The sequence below is a fragment of the Aquarana catesbeiana genome, linkage group LG07 (genome assembly GCF_042186555.1).
Source record: "Aquarana catesbeiana isolate 2022-GZ linkage group LG07, ASM4218655v1, whole genome shotgun sequence".
Taxonomy (NCBI): Eukaryota; Metazoa; Chordata; class Amphibia; order Anura; family Ranidae; genus Aquarana; species Aquarana catesbeiana.
In genome coordinates, this window is record NC_133330.1 from 311840317 (window position 1) to 311852609 (window position 12293).

General features: G+C 44.0%; 1 protein-coding gene across 2 annotated transcripts in view; it reads left to right on the forward strand.

The window, feature by feature from the left end:
• The window catches only part of ADGRL4 (adhesion G protein-coupled receptor L4), a 320385-nt gene that overhangs the window by 241503 nt on the left and 66589 nt on the right, over positions 1–12293 (forward strand). The gene's annotated exons all lie outside the window — the stretch shown is intronic.

Here is a 12293-nt window from a genome sequence, read left to right on the forward strand (position 1 = left end):
CTGTGCCCATCAAATGCAGCCACTGTGCCATCAAATGCAGCCACTGTGCCCATCAAATGCAGCCACTGTGCCCATCAAATGCAGCCACTGTGCCATCAATTGCAGCCACTGTGCCATCAATTGCAGCCACTGTGCCCATCAAATGCAGCCACTGTGCCATCAATTGCAGCCACTGTGCCCATTAATTGCAGCCACTGTGCCATCAATTGCAGTCACTGTGGCTATCAAATGCAGCCACTGTGCCATCAATTGCAGCCACTGTGCCCATCAAATGCAGCCACTGTGCCCATCAAATGCAGCCAATGTGCCATCAATTGCAGCCACCGTGCCCATTAATTGCAGCCACTGTGCCATCAATTGCAGCCACTGTGCCCATCAAATGCAGCCACTGAGCCATCAATTGCAGCCACTGTGACCCCCCCCATGGCATTTACCAGCCCAGCACCCCCTGTCCGCTCACTGTCTGGCTGGCCCTTACCCCATCTTGGTGGCAAATCAGGTAGCAGATAACGGCGGTGAGCTGTGGGACAGGCAGCGGCTCCTGTGTCCTCCATGTTTCCTTCATGCTTTTACTCCTGCTAGGCGTCCAACAGAAGCGCCTGTCCTTTCAGCCAATCAGGTGACGGGTATCAGACCGTCACCTTTAGTGTTACAAAAGCGAATATTCATTTGTTTTTCTAACACACCTCGGTGGGCTCTGAGCGCAATGCTCTGCGCCACGAGTCCACCCTATTTTGAAGCCTATTAGAGCCTGTGGCTCTAATGAGGTGCTTCAAAAAAAACACCCCTGCCGCTGTAATGCAAGCGCCCGCCATTCTAAATGGGGTTGGATGCCTGAATAGGGGTGGCCGCAGCGGCCATGGATAGATACATGCTATGCAGGGACCGTGGCGGGGTCCGGGTGCCCCAAATGGACATTGAAAAGAGAGAGGGGGAGGGGAATTATGGGACTTTAAATGAGGCGATGAATGTGTAGGTTCATCTGCCTCCATCCCTAGTACTGTATATATTAAAGCAAAGTGGGACTTTAATTGAAGCATAACTGCAAAATAAATATGCAAGGATATGTCTGATAGTTCTTTTTCTACATACAAGATTGGGGGTAAAAAATGTAGCTATTGTAAAAAATAATAACCATAGTAGTTAAATAACTTATATTTCATATATATATACACACATTTATTACAACATAGTCCATGGGTAATGGATATATTGACATGAGGTACACAGTAACAATAATGGTTAGATAACTTGTATTTCATATATGTACACGCATTCATTACAACATAGTCTATGGGTAATAGGCATATTGACATGAGGTACATATTTAAGGAAAATAACATAGATCTTAAATTAATTAAGGAATAAAATATTGTAAATGGGATAACAAAATCCAGGGAGACTTCAGACATGTGCTTGCAAGTGGTAGCATGTAAGTGCTCTACGCATTTCGTGGAGTAACATCCACTCATCAGGAGCAATTCCAAGGGTAAAATATCTATAAAAGGACAAATAAATAGAGGGGGGTCAGCCAGGATAGCACAGAGGCAAAGAGGGGAAGAAGAAGAAAATCACTTCCCCAAATATTCTTACCTATAACAGGACTGGTAATAAAAGGTAAAATGTAGACAATTGAGGGCACCATATGACATGAGTCTCCACCGGAGCTGAGGCAAAAGTATCCTTGGCCACAAACCGCCACAGTAGCTTGGGGGTAACACATCTAGGGGGCTGTAAACTCCAGGGTATCATGTATGGCGTGTTCAGAGGAACAGCTGTGTAAAGATATAATATGTATAATATAAGTATGTAGACATGTCTGCACAAGGGCAGATAAATGAAGTACAGCCTAGGGGTGTAGAGTAAAGAAAATAGATAAGTGAATAGAGGAAGCCAAATGGCTAAACCAAGTGAACACAATAAGGACATAATGGCAAGGATAGGACCAGTGTGGGAAGTGAAACAAAGGGAAAAGAAATGAGCAAAAGAGACGACCTAAAATTACCTAACTGGAGGTAAGTGCGTAGCAACCAATGTGGATGTGAGCTCCAAAGTGCAGGGAAAAGCTAAACAAGCGTGTACTAAAGTAGCGGTAGATGGCCGCAGGGTACCGCCAACGTCACGCTGCAAAGTCAGAGGAGAGGCGGCACTGACGCCCAAACAGCCGATCGCGTAAGGCAGTTGGCGCTCAAACCTCCCTCGTAGAGATGCAGATGGAAAATCAGCACGCCGACGCACGGCGTCACGAAGTGAAGTCATGCGCTCGGCGGGCAAGGCGTGGCGTCGATGTGCAGACGCAGGACAGGCCACCATTGCTTTACTGTATGAACACCAGACTCAATTTATCCCAATGGATGAATGGAGCTGTCAAACAGATACAGAATAGGTAATCAAAGGATGGACACAGGGATGACTTTCCTGGCTGTATCCCAGATGAGAGGACGGGCACTGAGTTAGAGGGAGCAAAGAGACTGAGTTGTGTGAGTGTGATGGACAATTACTCTGGCAGTTCACAGGGTGAAGGGTTGCAGAGGGGCTGGCTTGTGTGGCTTTGATGGATTTTTACACTAGCAGGTCAAAGGGTGAGTTAGGGGTAAATGCAGGACCAGGACAGGGGGCGGGCAGCAGGGGTGGCTGTGGTATCATGTGAGGTGGGGGGGTCACAGTTTGGCATGTTACTCCTGGGAGCTAGATGACTTTGTCCTGACACTGGGTAAACAGTAACGGATTAAAAAACAGCAGAAGTGGGGTTGAGCTTTGTGAAACACGCAACCAAAAGCATAAAAGGAGAATTCTTACAGGCCTAGTTTACATTTGTGTTGGGGGGGGGGGGGGTGGTTGAGCTGCATTTTTACCTTTTACCAACCACCTCCCTCCCCCCCGAGCCATATGGGGTATACACATGCTGTAATGCTTTGCATTTCGGCACAGCAAATAATCCCCAGACAAGTTTGTTTAGCAGTAGTGCCGAATGCAACCTATTTACATTGCATTTGGTTTGAAAAAGGTCTTTCGGCGGTCGTTAAAAAAAAACAAAAAACATTCAGGAGGCACACTGCCTCCTAAACGCCACTTCCATTAAAAGCGATCACAGTTGATCAAGAAACAATTCAAGTATAAACAAGAAAATTGTCGGTGTTTGCGACAGAAGCATGTACCTGTTGGGGTAGGTACATTTTAAGAGGCGACGGAACTAAGGCCAGAAGTTCCAACTCAGCATTAGTGAATTCCCTCCCCAGCCACAGAGCCTGTGACAATGGCAGTCACATGGACGAGGAGCTGAGTTGCAGGGTGAGCGGAGCCTGATGGGGAACTGAAAGACTAATTGTCTATCAGGTCCACCTTGCTTTTAATTGACAGTGCTGCAGGCATACATTTGGGTGGCTGGACTCTGATGGGGAACTCTGAGACTAGTTCCTTCAGCTTTAATTGGGGAATCTCCCAGCTGGCAGCTGAATAAGTCTTTGGTTGCTAGGAAGACAGCACCTGGCGGCGTCTTAACAACCACAAGCTCTGTGCGGGAAGCTGGAGCTAACATGACAGTCTCTCAGCACAAAATGGTACCCAAAACCAGGGCTTTTCTTTTTCAGCATGTATGTAATGACAAGGGGTGCTGGGGTGTGCTGCAGGGTCTGTTTCTGCTGGCTGCTGAGGGATCTATTGTCACTGGAGGGGATTTATTTTTGCAGGCGGGAGTCTGTTGTTGCTGGGGAGGTCTGTTGTTGCTGGCAAGGGAACTACTGTTGCTGGGGGTGGTCTTATGTTGCTAGGAGGAATCTATTGTTGAGGGAGGGGCTTATTGTTTCTGGCTGGTGGAAGATCTGTTGTTGCTACAGGGGGTATATTGTTGAGGGAGGGGCAGTATTTCTTGTAGGTAGTCCATTGTTGCTGGTGGGGATCAGTTGTTGCTGGGGATCTATCGATGCTTGCTGCGAGGATATCTGGTGTTGCTGCAGGGAGTCTATTGATGCTGAGGGAGGAGGTGGTATTTTCTTGTAGGTAGTCCATTGTTGCTGGTGGGGATCAGTTGTTGCTGGGGGTCTACCGATGCTTGCTGCAAGGATATCTGTTGTTGCTGCAGGGGGTCTATTGTTGCTGGGGGGGATTTTGTTGTGGATAGTTCATTGTTGCTGGGGAGATCTATTGTTGTTGGCTGCAGGGGATTTACCTCTTTTCTTGCTATAATTAACCACTTAAGGACCAAACCTCTTGAGATTTGGTGTTTACAAGTTAAAATCATTTTTTCCCTAGAAAATTACTTAGAACCCCCAAAACATTTTATATATATATATATACACAGTGGAGACAGAAAGTATTCAAACCCCCTAAATTTTTCACTCTTTGTTATATTGCAGCCATTTGCTAAAATCATTTAAGGTCATTTTTTTCCTCATTAATGTACACACAGCACCCCATATTGACAGAAAAACACAGAATTGTTGACATTTTTGCAGATTTATTAAAAAAGAAAAACTGAAATATCACATGGTCCTAAGTATTCAGACCCTTTGCTGTGACACTCATATATTTAACTCAGGTGCTGTCCATTTCTTCTGATCATCCTTGAGATGGTTCTACACCTTCATTTGAGTCCAGCTGTGATTGATTATACTGATTGGACTTGATTAGGAAAGCCACACACCTGTCTATATAAGACCTTACAGCTCACAGTGCATGTCAGAGAAAATGAGAATCATGAGGTCAAAGGAACTGCCTGAAGAGCTCAGAGACAGAATTGTGGCAAGGCACAGATCTGGCCAAGGTTACAAAAAAATTTCTGCTGCACTAAAGGTTCCTAATAACACAGTGGCCTCCATAATCCTTAAATGGAAGACTTTTGGGACGACCAGAACCCTTCCTAGAGCTGGCCGTCTGGCCAAACTGAGCTATCGGGGGAGAAGAGCCTTGGTGAGAGAGGTAAAGAAGAACCCAAAGATCACTGTGGCTGAGCTCCAAAGATGCAGTCGTAAGATGGGAGAAAGTTGTAGAAAGTCAACCATCACTGCAGCCCTCCACCAGTCGGTGCTTTATGGCAGAGTGGCCTGACGGAAGCCTCTCCTCAGTGCAAGACATATGAAAGCCCGCATGGAGTTTGCTAAAAAAAACACCTGAAGGACTCCAAGATGGTGAGAAATAAGATTCTCTGGTCTGATGAGACCAAGATAGAACTTTTTGGCCTTAATTCTAAGCGGTATGTGTGGAGAAAGCCAGGCACTGCTCATCACCTGTCCAATACAGTCCCAACAGTGAAGCATGGTGGTGGCAGCATTATGCTGTGGGGGTGTTTTTCAGCTGCAGGGACAGTACGATTGGTTGCAATAGAGGGAAAGATGAATGAAGCCAAGTACAGGGATATCCTGGACGAAAACCTTCTCCAGAGTGCTCAGGACCTCAGACTGGGCCGAAGGTTTACCTTCCAACAAGACAATGACTCTAAGCACACAGCTAAAATAACGAAGGAGTGGCTTCACAACTCAGTGACTGTTCTTGAATGGCCCAGCCAGAGCCCTGACTTAAACCCAATTTAGCATCTCTGGAGAGACCTAAAAATGGCTGTCTATCAACGTTTACCATCCAACCTGACAGAACTGGAGAGGACCTGCAAGGAGGAATGGCAGAGGATCCCCAAATCCAGGTGTGAAAAACGTGTTGCATCTTTCCCAAAAAGACTCATGGCTGTATTAGATCAAAAGGGTGCTTCTACCAAATACTGAGCAAAGGGTCTCAATACTTAGGACCATGTGATATTTCAGTTTTTCTTTTTTTAATAAACCTGCAAAAATGTCAACAATTCTGTGTTTTTCTGCCAATATGGGGTGCTGTGTGTACATTAATGAGGAAAAAAATGAACTTAAATGATTTTAGCAAATGGCTGCAATATAACAAAGAGTGAAAAATTTAAGGGGGTCTGAATACTTTCCGTCCCCACTGTATATATATATTTTTTTTTTCACATACCCTAGAGAATAAAATGGCAGTTGTTGCAATACTTTGTCACACTTTTTTGAATTAAAAAATAAGACAACAGTAAAGTTAGCCCAATTTATTTTTTACTGTGAAAGATAATGTTACGCCGAGTAAATTGATACCCATCATGTCACGCTTCAAAATTGCGCCTGCTTGTGGAATGACGACAAACTTTGACCCTGAAAATTCTCCATAGGCGACGTTTAACATTTTCTACCAGTTTTGAGTTACAGGGGAGGTCTAGTGCTAGAATTATTGCTCTCGCTCTCCCGATCGCGGCGATACCTCACATGTGTGGTTTGAACACCGTTTTCATATGCAGGTACAACTTACGTATGAGTTCGCTTCTGCGCACGATCTTGGTGGGTCGGGGCGCTTTCAATTTTTTAATTTTTTTTATTTTTACACTGTCTTTTTAAAAAAAAATGTTGAGTCACTTTTATTCCTATTGCAAGGAATGTAAACATCCCTGGTAATAGAAAAAAAGCATGACAAAAAGACCTCAGATCTAATATTTACATTAAAATACAATTAAAAAAAAAAAAATTAAAAAATTAAGTGTCATTGTTTTTTTTTTTTTTACAAAAAAAAAAAAAAAAAATTTCCCTTTTAGGAGGATTGGGCGGAAGTGACGTTTGACGTTGCTTCCACCATCCAATGGTGTGGAGCCGAGCGGGGACCATCTTTCCCTCACGTGACATCCAGCCTGTGAGGGAAGAGGACCTGATCGTCTCAGCCGCTACCGATGGCTCAGGTAAGCGGCGGAGACTACCAGAGAGTGGTAGAACGGGGGAGCCCTCTCCCGCCCCTGATAAAAGTGATCTTGCGGCGAATCACAGAGACCACTTTTATCTGAAAGCAGACCACCCTCTGAAGAAGAGGATACTGGGGTTATGGCAGCTATCTGCTGCCATAACCCCGGTACGCCTCTTCAAACAGCCACCGTATAATGATGGCGGGCGGTAAGTGCTTAACAAGTTCTGTACAAATTAGTTAGTACTACAAATGTTTCTGTATTCTCTAAAAGGGGTGGTCTTGGGAGGTGGGTAGGGGGTAGAACCCAGGAACGGTGCTCAGGGGTGGGTAGGGGGAGGAGACAAGTGGTGACTTGGAAAAGGGGAGCTCCTACACCTATTCTCTGAGAAAATCCCTGCCCAAAACTGAACGGCATATTCAAGATGTCTTACTAATGCTTTAAACCCAGCACAGGTTTCCTGTAAAACTTTTGTTAAAAAAAAAAAGAAGAGAGAAATTGGCTGAGCCATTAATCAGCTGAGCAATGATTCCTAAGCATATAGCACTTTACTACCAAACAAAGAGCCTCCTTCCTATTTCTCATTCGCCATCATTAGATTGCCATTGTGAAATAACTTCAGATTGTTGTCTTGCTGACTGAAGTCATAATGCAGAAAGCAATAACTTTTCCTAGCATGTATATATGTATTTAAAGAAGCTTCTGTCAGGGGAAATCAATTCCTCTGTGTGACACTGAATGCTCAGGAAGCGACGCACACCGGAATAATTGCTTTTATTTTATTGTTTAAATATTGGGAGGTGGTAATATTCACTAGGCACAAGATGGCAATAAGTAATGTTTATTCCCCCTTGAGGGACTCTCATTGAGCTTCTCTATAGCCCTCCTTATATCTCACATTTCTGCAGAAACTTCCATGTAATGTTTGGAGTTTTGCCGTGCAGCAGACACTAACCAAGACTCTTTGAAAAGTTCAGTTTGAGTTTATGGAAGTTGTAAAGCAAATGACTTCTTTTTCCCTAAAGATTCACAGCTGAGTATTTTTTCTCTTTTCTAGGGAACAATACATTTTGTTGATTAAAAATGTTTAAGGTGTGTGTATTATTATTATTTATTATTATACAGGATGTATATCGCTCTGACATTTTGCGCAGCGCTTTACAACATGGGGCAGACAGTACACTTACAATACAAATCAATACAGGAGGGATCAGAGGGCCCTTCTCTTTAGAGCTTACAATCTAGAAGGGAGGGTCAAGTGGACAAAAGGTGATAACTGTGGGGGATGAGCTGATGGAAAAAATGAAAATACAGTTGTTAGGTGTGGGTAGGGTAGGCTTCTCTGAAGAGGAGGGTTTTCAGGGATCTTCTAAAAGCTAAGAAAGTAGGAGATAAGCGGACAGATTGGGGTAGGGCATTCCATAGGATTGGAGAGGCTTTGGAAAAGTCCTGGAGGCGAGCATGGGAGGAGGTGAGGAGGGAGCTAGAGAGCAGGAGGTCTTGAGAGGAACGAAGAGAACTAGTAGGTTGGTATTTAGAGACTAAGCTAGTGATGTAGCTGGGGGCTAAATTGTGGACGGCTTTGTAAGTAGTTGTTAGTATTTTGAATTTAATTCTTTGGCTGAGTGGAAGCCAGTGGTGGGATTGACAGAGAGGAGTAGCAGACACAGAGCGATTGGTAAGGTGGATGAGTCTGGTAGCAGCATTCATAATGGATTGAAGAGGTGATAGACTAGTAGAAGTAAGCCAATGAGAAGGGAGTTGCAGTAGTCGAGACGAGAGATGACCAGCGAGTGAATTAAGAGCTTTGTTGTGTCATTGGTTAGAAAGGGGCATATTTTGGAGATGTTGCAGAGGTTGAGGTGGCAATATTTGGACAGTGATTGGGTGTGGTACTTAAAGGAGAGTTCAGAGTCCAGGACTACACCTAGAACCTTGGCGTGCGGGATGGGCTTATAGTTGTGCCATTGATTTTGACAGAGAGATCAGTGGAAGGGAAAGGGGCATATGGGGGAGGAAAAATTATACGTTCAGTTTTGGATAGATTGAGTTTGAGGAAGTGGTGTGACATCCAAACTGATATATCTGATAGTAAATTAGTGATACGTGATAATAGATAAATGATAATAGACACATGCCACAAAAAAGGGAGATAGGGTAGGAAAATATTTTGTATATGGCAATAAGTCTAGTTTAACATCTATGCAATTGATTAGGGTTTCAGGAGCGTTTAGCATTTTTAAACCCGCGTTTTTGATGTGTTTTTGCATGCAGTTTTCATGCATTTTGCATTTTGCGCTTTTTTTTCTCTTTAAAGACACTGTATATAGTTGGTTGCTAAGGTGCGGGTCGGGAAGCTGGCCACCACGTCCTTAAAAACCGACGAGTCATCAGCTGTCAGCAGGGTAGCCGGCAAAAAAAAAATGGCATGGGGTCCCCCCCAAATCCATACCAGGCCCTTCGGTTCTGGTATGGATTTGGAGGGGAACACCATGCCAATTTTTTTTTTTTTAAATGGCGTGGGTCCGCCCCAAAATCCATACCAGACCCTTATCCGAGCATGTAGGTCAGGAAAAAGGGAGGGGAGGAGTGAGCGCCCCCTCTCCTACTGGACCATACCAGGCCACATGCCTTTGACATGCTAAGAAGCAGGCTGGGAAACTGACCACTACATCCTTAACTGGTCTCAGTCTCTTATGAAAAGTAGTCCAACAGGTTCCCAATCACTGTAAGAGCCAGTCATGTATTCGGGAAACCGCGCTCCACGGTCCAGTGTTAAAACCCACTCAAGCCTTGGACACATCTACGCGTGTCGGGAACAAGCACAAAATCGTTTGCTTTCCTGACATCCACAGAAATGTGCTGCCATTTAGCAGACTCGATTAGCAGTAATTGTTAACAGCACCCCCATGCATCTACAAACTTGTGCGGTTTTGCATACGCCAATCTGCATGGTTCCGTAGCACTGTGCAGTTCAGTGTGGCGCATTTTTGGAAAAGAGTCTAGCTAAGTTCATATCTATGGGTGTCGGGAGCATGTGCAATATCCCACACTTTCTCGACGTGCACAGAAATGTGCTGCAATATAGCAGATATGCAGCAGTGCCATTAATTGTTGATAGCACCCCCCCACATCTTCAAACTACGTGCCAAACCACGTGGTGCTCAAGCATCATGCAGTTCGGTGTGTTTTAGAAAAAGAGTCACAGGCTTCTTTTCTGTGTTTCTTGCTCGTAGGGCAGCCCATTGAAATAAAATTGGCTGACCTACACATGATACGCAGGAGTGCGCCAAAAGCACACAACATCACACACGCTCTTGGTCGCACCTGTAGCTGTAAACCAAGCCTCAGGGGCTTCTTTTTTGTGTTCCTTGCTTGTAGGGCAGTTCATTAAAATTAAAAGGTTGCCTCACACGCGACACACAGGAATGCACAAAAAAAGTGCGAAGACGAAGGGTGTAGGTGTGAATCAAACTTTAAAGCTGAATTCTGCTGCTTTCTAAAAACTGCAGGCATACCATGGGTTAAAGTGATACTAAAGCTTTGATTTTTTTTAAAATAACAAACATATCATACTTACCTCCACTGTACAGCTCGTTTTGCACAGAGTGACTCCAAACATCCTCTTCTGGGGTCCCCCGGCGGCTCTCGCGGCTCCTCCCCGCATTAGATAACCCCCTAGGAGAAGCGCTCTCCCGAGGGGGTTACCTTGCGGGCGCGCTCCCAAATCATTCATTCGGCGTCCATAGAAGCTGAATGTATGACTCGGCCCCGCCCCCCGGTGCCCTGATCATTGGATTTGATTGACAGCAGCGGGAGCCAATGGCTGCTATGTGAACTTGTTGGCGGAAAGTCCGATCGTGTGTACGCGGCATTAGATTAAGTTAAGAAAGGAAAAAAGTTGGGACTTTATATGAGGCATCATGTAATAAGAACTGAGTGATAATCAAGTTAGCACTTTTATTGATATATACATACTGTATGCCATGTCACATTGCAATTTTAAGCATATGTGAACATAATATAACACAAATAAATTCATAAAATGTTACAATACATATTTTAGATACGTAGGTAGATAAACAGCACATAGTAATAATAAGTATTCATATATATATATATATATATATATATATATATATATATATTAGTAGGCGGTGACGGTAGTGACAGTAGGCAGTGACTGGTATTCAGACAGATACATGGATAGATAAACAGCACATTGCAGTAACCGATGGGCAGGGTAAAAATGCTCCATATGGTAAAATTTGTAAAAGTACTGAACATATGTTCTAAAATGAAAGTACAAATTTATAAACCTAAAATATGGCAGCGTCCTGGTGCCCAACATGTTTTGTGGGTGAAAACAGTTCATCGGAAGCTGATGCATCCAAAGGTCTGTATAAAAATATAAATATCAATATACTCTAACTAAAATATCAAAAAGGTATACATAAGGGAAAAGACTATGCCGAGCCCTAGATACTCACTTGGGGCTAGGGTATAGGAGCATGTGGTGCTGCAGTATGGAAAACGCTGGAAAGTGTTTTCCTTTCTATACTGATTTTGGGACGGAGATGTATGATTGTATGTATCTCATATAAAGTCCCACATTTTCCCTTTTCCCTTTCCCCTCAATATTAAGATTAAGTTAAGACTTACCGGTATCTCTATTATTTACGTGTGGCAGGTTTAATGTGCTCCAGGAAGATAACTTCTAGAGCTCCAAGGCTTTTCACTGTGGTTTCAGTTTCTTCAAGAGCAGAGCCACTGGAACTGCCATGCCCTCCCCTCCCCTCCTTCACAGAAGCCTTTCTATTATATGAACTCATTCACAAACACAAAGGCTTCTGTGAATGGGCAGCAGAAGGGAGAGGCAGGAATAGCCGCTCTGTGTGCTTCTCTCCTCTCACAACCAGAGTGCATTAAACCTGTCACATATAAGTAATAGACAAAAGTCCTGAAAGTGACATGCAAATTGCACTTAAAGTTTTACTACACCCAGAACCCTGCATTTACTATATCTGGTCTCCCACAGTACACAGAACACGGAAATGCAATCGTTTTAGTAAATATAATCTGCTAGATACCTTTTCTCATCAGCAGTGTATAGCAGTCTTGTGACTTCTATCAGTGTCCAGCCAAATTAAGGCTTGTAGGTGGAGTTTTCATTCTCCTCTGACTGTCCTATGAGGCTGCAGGACCCCTGACCCTCTGTCTGGACAGTGCTGGTTGGCCCTGTGCCGATCACATGCACTCCCCCAAGAAAAGAAAAAAAACTCTCTAGCAATACACACCAAACTGAGCATGTGCAGCTTGCCCCCAAGTTTCTGTACTATCAGGAGATGGATTGGGGACTGTGGGAAAAAGGGAGGATCAGAAGACAGGATCAGACAGCCTTTTTTACACAATGAGGAGGATTAACCCCTTAGATTCCACAGTGAGAATAACAAGCATGCTTTACTGCATATACAGACTGATTTTACTGTTGTGGGTTTAGTAACACTTTTTAACTCAACTTTTTGCAAAGTTGCTGAATTCCTGGAATTTTGCTTTTAAATGACCATCAAAA